Source organism: Panulirus ornatus, chromosome 30, assembly GCF_036320965.1.
Source record: "Panulirus ornatus isolate Po-2019 chromosome 30, ASM3632096v1, whole genome shotgun sequence".
NCBI classification, from domain to species: domain Eukaryota; kingdom Metazoa; phylum Arthropoda; class Malacostraca; order Decapoda; family Palinuridae; genus Panulirus; species Panulirus ornatus.
The window spans coordinates 23,900,888-23,914,303 of record NC_092253.1 but is presented as its reverse complement, the minus strand read 5'-3'; the positions used below and the strand labels follow the sequence as shown (position 1 = coordinate 23,914,303).

The window sequence follows — 13,416 nt, the reverse complement described above, 5'->3', positions numbered from 1 at the left end:
TGAATGAGTTTTGTTCCTGGAATACCAACTGATGAATGATGTCTAGGTGGTTATATTTTCTTCATATACAAGCAACATCTTGAACAAGCTTAAGCTGAAAGCTGGTAAGCAGGGGCTAAGCTTTCATTGGCATTGCTTCAGAGGGGCCTGAGAGACGGGTGGTGGGTTAGTGTGTGAAGGTTGTAGAGATCGTACCCAGGCCATGGGGTCCAAAAAGAGGGAGCCCGGGAATTTCCTGGCATCTCAGAAAATACAGAAAATCAAGAAAACGGAGGAGACGCCCTCCCACCACGTCTCCCATCTTCTATACACTTTTTCTTTGGCTTTACAGCTCATGGCCTAAAACCATGGCAGATAAAAACACGAGGATAATTGGACAAGGAAAGGGAAAAGAGGGAGACCCGAAAGGAACTTTGTATCCGGTAATACGATCCTCTCACGGGGCCTGAATGCTGGTGTAACTTGGCCTTCATGCGCCACACATGTTATGTCTCAAGGGTCGTGTGGTTATTCCCACAGTGCTCGCTGCTTCCGGTGTATCTTACATATTCCTGGTTTCTCTATAATGTTGTGGCAACGAGGTTCCAATACTTGAGGTTTATAAATCACAAGGATTCGAATACTTGCAAGGAATGACTTTCTTTTGTGTGTGTATGTGTGGAGTTCGATTTCTTTCTCTGGTCATTGTTAAGCACTAAGTCTGTCTTCAGGGTAATGACTTAAACTATTGCGCTGTCTGGTGTTGTGGATTTGATTTCACTGCTTTCACTGTATGGTTTTATGTAGGAGGTTCGATGGCTTGTTTGTTTCATACTGCTCTCACTGTAAAGTTTTATTTTTCTTTCAATTTGTTAGCCGAGACGGCATGGGCAACTGAGGCTCTGATCAAGGCCATCCCATCAACGATATGGGAGGTGAGTTTGAATGGAGAAAAACTGGAGGAAGTGAAGTGTATTAGATATCTGGGAGTGGATCTGGCAGCGGATGGAACCATGGAAGCGGAAGTGGATCATAGGGTGGGGGAGGGGGCGAAAATTCTGGGGGCCTTGAAGAATGTGTGGAAGTCGAGAACATTATCTCGGAAAGCAAAAATGAGTATGTTTGAAGGAATAGTGGTTCCAACAATGTTGTATGGTTGCGAGGCGTGGGCTATGGATAGAGTTGTGCGCAGGAGGATGGATGTGCTGGAAATGAGATGTTTGAGGACAATGTGTGGTGTGAGGTGGTTTGATCGAGTAAGTAACGTAAGGGTAAGAGAGATGTGTGGAAATAAAAAGAGCGTGGTTGAGAGAGCAGAAGAGGGTGTTTTGAAGTGGTTTGGGCACATGGAGAGGATGAGTGAGGAAAGATTGACCAAGAGGATATATGTGTCGGAGGTGGAGGGAGCAAGGAGAAGAGGGAGACCAAATTGGAGGTGGAAAGATGGAGTGAAAAAGATTTTGTGTGATCGGGGCCTGAACATGCAGGAGGGTGAAAGGAGGGCAAGGAATAGAGTGAATTGGAGCGATGTGGTATACCGGGGTTGACGTGCTGTCAGTGGATTGAATCAAGGCATGTGAAGCGTCTGGGGTAAACCATGAAAAGCTGTGTAGGTATGTATATTTGCGTGTGTGGACGTATGTATATACATGTGTATGGGGGGGGGGGGTGGGCCATCTCTTTCGTCTGTTTCCTTGCGCTACCTCGCAAACGCGGGAGACAGCGACAAAGTATATAAAAAAAAAAAAATATATATATCGTGTGTGTGTGTGTGTGTGCGTGTGTGTGTGTGTGTGTGTGTGTGTGTGGAAATATTGAATATTCTGAACAATCAAATAGAATGCTGGATAGATAGGTAGATAGATAGATAGGCAGATATCTAAATAGATGAACAGATAGGTAGATAGATAGAAGCAAAGATCATCACCAAGACCTTAATCCTAAACATGCACAGCTTACGTGTCGTTGATCTATTTATCTATCGTCAGAGAGAATTGGATCTCATGACAGTGAGCTTGAAAAAAAACCATCGTCTAAGAATCTAGAAATGTATCAGATGTGGTGAAAACTCAACATGAGAGAAATGAGAGAGAAAGAAATGAAAGAAGAATAAGGTTACTTCATACTCTTGTTCTTCACGATTTAGGTAACTTAGTGAACTAAGGTGACGGTTCATAGTGTAGGTCAGGTGACCAGATGGTCTTTGTACACTTGCGCAATGTCATGCATTGATTGGAGATGATGAAGTACAATCTATATGATGTGCTCTAGAGTGGAACCAGGTAGTGCCATGGCGACCATCCCTCATGATCATCACCACGTCATGCACAACGAACGTCAGGTGGTCATGCACAACGAACGTCGCGTCATGCACAACGAACGTCGCGTCATGCACAACGAACGTCGCGTCATGCACAACGAACGTCGCGTCATGCATAACGAACGTCGCGTCATGCACAACGAACGTCGCGTCATGCATAGTGATTAAAATACATCAGCGAACATTGGTATTCGCGATCTGCATGACGTAACGCATCGATAACATATAACCTTACAATCACGCTATATCAGAAGTAGATAATTATGGCCACACCATTGTATCTATCATGCTCCGATGGCCACACCATTATGTCTATCATGCTCCGATGGCCACACCATTATGTCTATCATGCTCCGATGGCCACACCATTATGTCTATCATACTCTGTTGCAGATCATTACTGGCATACGACATGTCCGGTCATAATTGACAGATATACCGCTAATACGGTCCATTTTTCAATGTCTTCTGTGTTATCACAAGAGCCAAGTTGCCTATCATTCCAGGCCTTTATATTGTCATCATATGATTCAACAACACATCAATTTGTACACAAAATATATTAGATATAAATCATGGTAACATTGGGTTCTTATTACATCATAAATATTACATTTCTTCAATGACAAGAGGTCTATTCACCTTTAGGGATGCATCGTTGATGTAAATCACATTCTAAATTACTTCATAGATTATCATATTTAAATCGTATTTCAGTTACATAATAGATTACCATACGTAAAATACATTTCAGTTACATAATAGATTACCATACGTAAAGTACATTTCAGTTACATAATAGATTACCGTACGTAAAGTACATTTCAGTTACATAATAGATTACCGTACGTAAAGTACATTTCAGTTACATAATAGATTACCATATGGAAATTGCATTTCAGTCACTTTATAGATTGCCATAAGTCAATTACATTTCAATTCCATTATAGATTACCATCAAGATATTGATCAAGCTGTTAACCACAGGTTCTACGGCATTGTTCCAAATCGTGGAAATTATTGGCGTTTCCTCCACACCCGCCATACTCGAACAGCTCACACTTGCTTGTTGCCGGGTTGAAGAAGTAGCGATAAAGGAGAGCTTTACATGACCCTTGTATTTTAGGCAGATAGCAGACCTCGCTTTGTGAGCGACCTGAAAGGAACCAGAGAGTGGTGAGGTTTCGTAGCGTTAAGACAGATGATAAATGGTTGGTTGGGCTTCTGACCAATCAACTACCGGGGGTCACTCACAGCCTATCTAACTGCCAGGTTGGTCATTACGACCCAGTCGCTGACAAGCTACATCCACCAACAGAAGAATCCTTAACACCTTCTTCAGCCCAGAATGAACACCTCTTAAACATGCATGTAAAAATGGAAGGTGGTTCATCACACAGAGGTGCCCCTATAGGTTGGTTCTGGTCACCCAGTTGGTTCTTTTGAAGAAAAGCACACACACACACACACACACACACACACGCACTGGTTGATGTACGGAAGTGTTGCGATGAGCGTTGGCTGATGTGTGACTCTCACATGTGTTTTGGTAAGTGTGGCTTGGTCTGCCAGATGTGTGTCTCTCTTTTATGTACGAAAGTGTTGTAGGGGAGTCCAGTGTCTTACCCCACCACATAGACTGGTGTAAGGGAGTGTAACAAGGACGTTTTGTGAGGGTATCAGTATTATATGATGTATGGTTTTACCTAACAAGGAATACTCTCAGTAAGGTTGCCACAGCTGGTGTTGTGTTTGAACCCCAGACTAGCGTATGGACGTAAGGCTAGGATGACCATGTACTGTATGTATGATGAAATGAGGAGAAGACTGCTGTTCTATGTGTGGTGTGTCACCCTTGGATTGATGACTGAGAGTGTGGTAGGCACAGATCACCTCCCACACTGGTGTATACCAGTGAAAAATAGGTCAGAAGATGGCACAGTTACTCAGTGGTTGGTGGTGTGGTTCGCTTCAAGGATGGGGATTGTCTTAGTAAAATATGTACATATAAGACTGAAGGAAAACAATATTCAGAAAATTCAAATAATCATAAGAAAAAAAAAGACACGACAGAGCAAGGGGAAGATTGAGGTACAGTATGATAAAGTTGAATGAGTACATAAGAATATCATTGTAACTCGGTGAAGAAGAGAAACATAAAGACGTGAATAACTTAGTTTTCTTATCTAGGTTGAGTGAATAACATGCTTGAGCCGACATATAGAGAACAGCATTCTAAGAGGATCAAAAAACAGTCTCTCGTCAATATTCCAAAGATATTTACCCTGAACTGTTGTGAAGACAGCCAGCGCCACCAGGAGCAGGACGGCCATCAGGGGAACTACTCGACCCATCGTCTTTCGAAAGTGAGCCCAAATTCCTGTCGATAATGATTATAAATAATACATTTGTTATCTTATGTTTGTGTCTTTATTCCATAAAAACCTCCACATATAACTCCTATTCCTTAACGTGTTTTGATCATACTCAGTTCATGTTGACACATACGAACAACCCTATCGTGTCCTCCATCAGTTTGTTTACATCTTATTCACTGGTCTATCATGGGTAACTTAAAGAGATATCGTCTAAATGTATTAGCACAATCTTCCATTGCACACAGATCATCATCTGCTTCACTTCCGTAATGGGTAGCAGATCAACCAGCCACATAACAAGCTGGAATGTGACTTTGGGAAACACGTAAGTATGGCCCTTGTGCTGAATGATTGTAAGTGTGACCTTAAGTGTCTCTTCCCTCAGTAGTGGTAACGATTCTGGACTAGTGTCTTCTGCAATATTCCTTCAACTCTTTCTTAGTGTATCAGCAAAGATCCTTCTCTTCCTGAGTGTTGATATTTGGCAAGTCTGTTAAACAAAGATTATTTCACAGACAAGAATATTCATTTTACGTTTGATGTACAGCGGGAGCGTCTTCAAATAGAAAATGAAAAGTCAAATCTTTTTTTTAATACACTTCTACATTTAAGAGAACGTGAAGGAACACATCTCTGTGCCTCTGTATTTTCGTAGATAAGAACCAGTCACAAATGGGGTCTCACACCGAGCCATATGTGAGGTAAGTACAGACTAACAGGTTGAGGAGACACACAGAGGCGACTTTACCTGTGTAATGCAGCAGGAGAGACGTCTCGAGGGAATGACTATAATGTTAGACACATCCAAGTATATATAGTTATATACCACGCTGTGTTGAGCAGGAGACTGTCTCGTTCGCCTCGCCAAGAGATGGAGTCACCACACAAATAGGATCGAAGCTTTTTATAAACTGTGAGTAAATGTATCTATACACATATTTTCTTTCTTTTTTTTTTACTTCGACGTCAAAAGATGAAGTGATCTACGGATGTTAATTGTTATTTATTATGATTTATGATATGGCAACACCAACACGAGAGGAAGGTAAAGTTGTGAGTGAGAACAGTTGCTTCATACAGGAGTGATTTCCTGTCTAAACTCTTCGATTGTATATATGAATCTATCTAAACCTTTCGTGATTCTTTCTTTCTTTTCTCCCCCCTCTTTCCATCTCTCTATCTATCTATCTATCTATCTATCTATCTTTCCCTCTACGTATATACTTTCTTAAAAATCCTGGCATTCGGCCAGAAATGATATAATCTAAGTGATCTGACACCTGGCAATGATCCTACTGAGAAAGATTGGGAAGTCCCCGCTCACGTCACACTCAGGGACAGCCAAGTCGGCTTCTACGTCATCTTATTCAAGCTGTGTCACCCTGTCACTGGTGTATGGACGTGTTGTAAGGTCTGGTAGATGGTGTGTCACCCAGGTATTGATGTATGGACGGACGTGTTGTAAGGTCTGGTAGATGGTGTGTCACCCAGGTATTGATGTATGGACGGACGTGTTGTAAGGTCTGGTAGATGGTGTATTACCCAGGTATTGATGTATGGACGTGTTGTAAGGTCTGGTAGATGGTCTATCGCCCCAATACGTGTTGTCATAGGGTCTGGTAAGGACAGTAGCTCATATATTACCTTTACAGAGCTGAAGGCAGTTTGCTGTAAGAGAAGCTGCTGAATTTTGTATCACCCTAGTTACAGTGATGTGCAGAATTGTTGCAAGTACTAATGGGTGGTCGGAGTAAACAATGTGTACGTGTGTTTGTGTATGGGTAGCATCAGTTGTGATGTTCACATTACAAGGGAGGAAAAAATCACACATGAAAAGTACCTTCGAAGCTCGCACTTAAAATATACAATCCTTGGTAAAGTAAATCTTACATGGTACTTTCATGCCCACAGAAATATCAAATGGTGAAGAGAAATAAGAGGAACTCGAGAACTCTGTGAAAATAGTGTTGTTAAGAATAAATTGGCCAAGTTTCGAGTGTAGGTCGGCATAAGGAAATTTAAATTCTCAATCTGTCAACACGATGTTGCTTATGGTACAGCGTTGACAAGAAGGGAGTACGATGAGAATAGTCCACATAACTAGAGGGAAGCTGACCCATACTGTAAGCTGCGAAAACCTTAAACTCTTATTGTAAAGGATTAAACACCAGGACTGAAAATGGAAATGGGATAGAGGATAAAACATTGTTGAAGAAAACGATTCTTTTTTTTGTTTAAACAGTTTTGTCGGAAATGAAGGGGGAGTTGTTAAATGCTCCTTTTCTCTTGAGAATATAGTTTTCGATTCTATGTTGAATCCCATCTCACAATGAAAAAAGATTTCTGTACCAAGAAAATTTTTTTTTTATTCGTAGAGGTAAATTAAGTCTTAAACCCAAATAATAATTCTTTAATAGCTGTGTGATTTTCAGCATCAAAGAAAACCCCATTTACATCATTTTTTTTTTTTTTAGGAAATTGATTCTAAGATCATATGATTCTATGTATACAGGAGACATGATGTTGATCATGGACCATGTAGAAGATGCAAACTGGTGTCTGTGAATATAGTGATGATGTGAGCGAGTCAGTTGATCAACGCGATGGTTCGACTATTATGGATGAGGATCTACACTCGTGTTTCATGATGATCATGTCAGAAACAAAGTTACTTTTCCAAAGTGTCACCGCAATGAAAAGGTTTACTCCAATGTGGAAAGGCATCGAGTACCTTATGACGTACGTATTTTCCGGAGTTTGGAGACATAAGCAATCTAACCCTGATTTTAGATCTCACATTTAGAACCAGATTGATAACACAATACTGTTCAAGCAATCAACCCTAGATATATACGTAATCACCTTTGTCTTGGTGTAAAACCCCACGTCCAACATCCAATACACCCAAATGCATATCACCAATCACTATGAAACCTTATCTAACTTATAACACCATCTAATGAAAGCCATCCATCGATACACATAAGACCTCACAGTGAGGCCATTATACCCAGATCCATTTCGTAAACAGTTGAAGTAGACACCTTTGATCAATCAAATCCCACTGTATTGATCAACTTAATCCTGATCTATAACATTAGTCAGTACGAGTGATCAATCCTTGTGCATAAGAACATACAGTGCGAGTAATCACACATGAGACTCAACCCCACACAGTTAAAATCATTATCCCTATGACGCCATACGCCACAGTCCATTTGCTTATGTGTGGGGCGCGAGGCACGACCACCCCATTGTAAGGTCAACCAGACGTCGCTGATGGTTCAGTGGAAGCTAGTGGAAGGACCCATACCTGTTGCTTAGCATGATGCTGCGGAGGCAAACACATCTGTTGGGTTGGCAATTCATACTGAGCAAGTCTTTACTTCTTATGCATAGTACCAGACAACGGAAATGGTGATCGTAGTGCCACAGAAAGAACCAGTGGTTCAATGTTTAAGATATGATCTGAACTGGAGATATGAATTGAAGATACGAGCGAGCAGTCAAATCTGATGCATACATCACGTACAGAGCGAGAGGTACCAGACTTTATCAAACAGTATTGCCTCATGCAATATCAAGCATAGTGGAAGCAGTCAGTCCTGGTGCATATAGTGGCAGTGGCAAGCAATCAGGTCGTGCAGAGAGCATTTCAAAGTAAGGTCTTTGCTTGCTGTTGCAGGTCTTCCTTCACGCAAGGACGCTGGCCAAGACTGGCCAAGTTCTGGAATTATCAGTCGTGTGCCAAGGTAGAGAAATGGTCTGAACATATCATCTGTCCGTCGCTGATGGTCAGGTACTCGTCATATGGATGACAGAGCTGTGACGTGCATGACAGAGCAGTGACGTGGATGACAGAGCAGTGACGTGGATGACAGAGCAGTGACGTGGATGACAGAGCAGTGACGTGGATGACAGAGCAGTGACGTGCATCACAGAGCAGTGACGTGGATGACAGAGCAGTGACGTGGATGACAGAGCAGTGACGTGGATGACGGAGCAGGGACGTGGATGAGGGGGCAGTGATGTGGATGAGAGGGCAGTGACGTGGATGACAGAGCAGTGACGTGGATAACGGAGTAGTGACTTGGATGACAGAGCAGTGACGTGGATAACGGAGCAGTGACTTGGATGACAGAGCAGTGACGTGGATGACGGAGCAGTGACTTGGATGACGGAGCAGGGACATGGATGACAGGACAGTGACATGGATGACAGGACAGTGACGTGCTGAGCTCAGAGTGATCATAGTAAACATGAAACAGATGTAAAGCCAGAGATGAGACCGTCATCCCACTGTGGTATTCCCACACATGATCTGTACAACGCGTCTTGCATCAACGAAACATTATTTTCCGTTGAAAGTGTATCAGAGGAGAGTTATGGTGACGCCATATTACATCTATCCAGGCACTGAAGACGATCCTGCGGATAGATGGGGTTACGGCAGCTGTGTAAACACAAGAAGGGACCCAGGAAGTGTTAGACTAGAAGGTAGAAAAGATGTGTTGAGGATAAAAGTCCCAATTCCTGCGTCCGTTTGTTATTACTACCAGTCTGTGTTGCAGATGACTGTCATACGAAATGTCTTTCGTGATCTACGATGATGTAGGAAATAGCCTGATTTTCACAAGTTTCTATGTGGTATTAAACAGGACGTTGTAGCCCTTCAGAATCAATTCATATGCTTTATTATATCATGATGCATCTGGAAATCAATTAGTTATACAAGACTTCTCAATTCGAATTCACGGTGGCATTTCACACCGGCTTGGCCATAACAAGTCAAATCTTCAACTCCAAAAGATAAACTTATTAACTCCAGATGACGTATTGGTTCATGGAACGTTACGTACAATGTCTTAAACTTGTCAGGTCTCTGGGTTGTGTCGTCTATCACTTGTTAACTGCAGAATTCCTCGCAGTCTTGAGGAGTCGAAAAGCGATTGCGGTTTCCTCCGCATCCACCGTATACAAACGTCTCACACTCCTGAGTGAGGCTGTTGAAGAAGTAGAGAGGGAAATAAGCCCGGCAATACCCAGAGTCTGCAGGAAGCCCACAGACCTCCTCACGTGTCAGACCTGAAAGAAATAAAGTTTTCTCATACAGTAAAGTGTTAAAGACAGAGTTTTAGAAAGAGCAGAAGGTGCTCTATGCAACAGAGGTTTGGAAAAAGAGGCCCAGATGGTATGTTGTTTTATGAATGTGTCACGTTGATAAGGGTGTGAATGTGGAGGAATGCTGGGCAGAGTGGGTTAACTCTCACACTGATGAAGGGAAGTGGAGGATCGGGTCGACAGAGTAGAATCGTCAGAGGAAGATATGAGAATGATCAGAATCCATCGTAAATGTAATCCAGAGTCGTCATATATCTGAGGCATGATCATGGGTGAGTGTCATGGTGAAATGCATGAGATAGACTGAAGCAAAATATGCCTGAAATTCAGGTTAAAGACAGGAAGCAGCGAGAGATGGATTAAGGAAGCGTGGCATAAATAATATTTACATATATTTCTCGTGAGGTATGATATTAGAGCTGTGAAGGTCTTTAACCCCACTTTATATCAGCTGAGGTCCTGCCTCTTCAACATTTGCAGACGTCTGGAGACGTGTTCTCAAAGACTCCAAAAAAAGACTCAACTGTGGATGATGTTTGTATGATATTTACCCTTAGACAAACTGATGACAGGTGGCGCCAGCAGTCCCATCACGGCCATCAAGAGAACAACTCGAACCATCGTCCTCAGAAAGGTAACCAGGACACTGGAAACAGTGATTAACCAGAGTAAATTAGACATGTCACGTTCGTGGCTCTGTTGTGTGTGTGTGTGTGTCTGTGTCATCGTCTCTTAAATGGTTTCAAGTCTTAGATTCCTATTGGTGTACTTTTAAAACCGTCTCTCATTCCTAGATGATGATCGACAATGCTCTGTTCTCGTCTGTCTGTCTCACCTTCACATGCCTGTCTTTCAGTCTCTCTATCCGTCACTGATCACCAGCAACCTGATACGTGTTGCGATGGAGTATCAACGAGTCCATCAGCTTCACACATGACGCTGTCAATTCACTTTCCAGGTGGGCAAAAATCTCAACCATTCCCGCCAAAAGCAATTGGTACGTGACCCTGGGTACTCTGTCAGTTCAATTGGTCTCTTGAACGTATATTGAAATGACCCTAATTGCTTCCCCTCCTCACTAATGAAGCAAACTCTACACCATAATCGGCTGTAGAGTATGACTGAGGCTACGTCAATACATACGTAGATCAACTGGGTCTTATTTCATGTACTTATAAAGTCTGTAAGGAACATCATCTCACTGGCAATGTTTATGATTTCACGTTAGAGTTGTCACAGTAATGTGTTGAAAGTATAAAAAAACATTGAAATCTAGAATCATATGTTATATATATAAGATTGTGGGGGCTATATGTATATATATATTAATATATATATATATATATATATATATATATATATATATATATATATATATATATATATATATATATATATATATATATATATATATATATATATATATATATATATATCGAAGCGTCTACTTTGGTCATAGACAAAACTAGGAATGATTGGCTGCTAACAGTGAGTCAGGTGCCACTCACAGGCGTCGGGGAACTACAGATGTGACAGGATGAGACACGAACGACACTCTACCTGTGTGAGAGAGCAGGAGAGACGGCGACTGGAGGAAGTGATCCTACGGTTGAACCCACCAACTATATATATATACCACGTCCGGTGCAGGAGGACTGGATCCTCCTCAATTTTAGCTCTATTGAAGAACAGATGATGGCTAATGATGAAGTATTGGAACCTCTTGCCTTATACATAGAGTATTCGAATCAGCGATCCTCTCTTTTTTAGACATGCATAGATGAAGTAATTCATAGAGATTGATTAATCTGATTGATGGTAAGGCAACACTTCACAGGCAGGAGGAGGGAGCCGTATATGAGAAATATTGATTAATAACGAAATGACCCATTCTCTAACACTTTCTGATCTCTATATAAACGTGTGTCGCCTGGTTTCACGGTCTCCAGTGGTCGTGTCTCTGTACTTATGATCTCAAAAGTCGAGATATTCTAAAGATGAAAGTGATTTATGCGCAGATATTTAACCAGTGGCAAGCTGGGGTGCCGACAGGTGATCACATTTATTCTATGTCATTTTCTAGTGTGTAGATTTGCATACGACACTTGGTGGAGCGCTGTCCTGACACTGGTGTGTGGAGGTGTGTGTCACCCTGACACTGGTGTGAGGAGGTGTGTGTCACCCTGACACTGGTGTGTGGAGGTGTGTGTGTCACCCTGACACTGGTGTGTGGAGGTGTGTGTGTCACCCTGACACTGGTGTGTGGAGGTGTGTGTGTCACCCTGACACTGGTGTGTGGAGGTGTGTGTGTCACCCTGACACTGGTGTGTGGAGGTGTGTGTGTCACCTTGACACTGGTGTGTGGAGGTGTGTGTGTCACCCTGACACTGGTGTGAGGAGGTGTGTGTGTCACCCTGACACTGGTGTGAGGAGGTGTGTGTCACCCTGACACTGGTGTGAGGAGGTGTGTGTGTCACCCTGACACTGGTGTGAGGAGGTGTGTGTGTCACCCTGACACTGGTGTGTGGAGGTGTGTGTGTCACCCTGACACTGGTGTGTGGAGGTGTGTGTCACCCTGACACTGGTGTGTGGAGGTGTGTGTCACCTTGACACTGGTGTGAGGAGGTGTGTGTGTCACCTTGACACTGGTGTGAGGAGGTTTGTGTCACCTTGACACTGGTGTGAGGAGGTGTCGTAAGGATAGTGTGTCACTTCCCAGCGGAATCATCATAAGTCATTTAGCTTATTCGACGAGGAGAAATGGAGTTTGGCCACATCACTTCCCTGATCATGTACAAAAGTTATGATAACGTCTTTAAAAAAAAAAAGAAAAAAGACAGATATATGAGGTATCGAATTCCTTGTGTCATTAACCCTTAAACTTCCACGTCCATAATGAACCTTCAGGTCATCCATAATGAACCTTCAGGTCATCCATAATGAACCTTCAGGTCATCCACAACATTTCATACGAACAGTAACGACAGTTCATCAGTATCAAGATGAGTGACTGGTGAACAGATACATACTAGATATGTCACCAACTTCTATCATACATGTGACTCATGCTGAGGTAGACTTCATTCGCACTCTTGTTTATGGTAGATTTTTTGTCCCATAATTGCTGTAACTATGTCATTCATCCCTTCTAAACCAGTGTAAGACTTCATGACAGTCTGTGGTGTTTCTTGTGGATAAATAACGGATGACCTTTCCAGAGAAAGGTGGATAGATATATGCTATATCATATCAGTCCTAAAACCCCTGCTGTTCCATAGCAATAAGGAGAAAGGATTGGTTTATGATGTATGACAGTGGCCATTGTACATAACCATTTTCATTATTTTATTTATAGCATCAGGTGAATGACCTGGCAATATCTTCTTGCATCTTAAAAAGGTGCTCTCCTTTTTCGTATTCCCTGGTTCAGTCTATCGGCAGAACGTCTTTCCCTGTATATCACACCTCTTCGATTTCCTCTTATCCATGCACGCCTCTCACCCACCCGCCACAATCAGGCCCCAATAACTCAAAGTATCTTAGCGCCACCCTTCCATCTCTTCTCAGTGTCTTCCTTTCCGTTGCCTCCTACATATCTAACACACATATCCTCTTTGT

At 42.3% G+C, this 13,416-nt stretch overlaps 1 long non-coding RNA gene across 1 annotated transcript; it reads right to left on the bottom strand.

The window, feature by feature from the left end:
* Nucleotides 1–3,409: 3,409 nt before the first annotated feature.
* LOC139758489 (uncharacterized) lies at nt 3,410–9,574 on the bottom strand. Its single transcript, XR_011714840.1, has 3 exons — nt 5,426–9,574; nt 4,584–4,679; nt 3,410–3,455 (listed from the first exon to the last, which is right to left on the bottom strand). It is a non-coding gene; the product is annotated as an uncharacterized lncRNA (long non-coding RNA).
* Between the last annotated feature and the right edge of the window lie 3,842 nt (nt 9,575–13,416).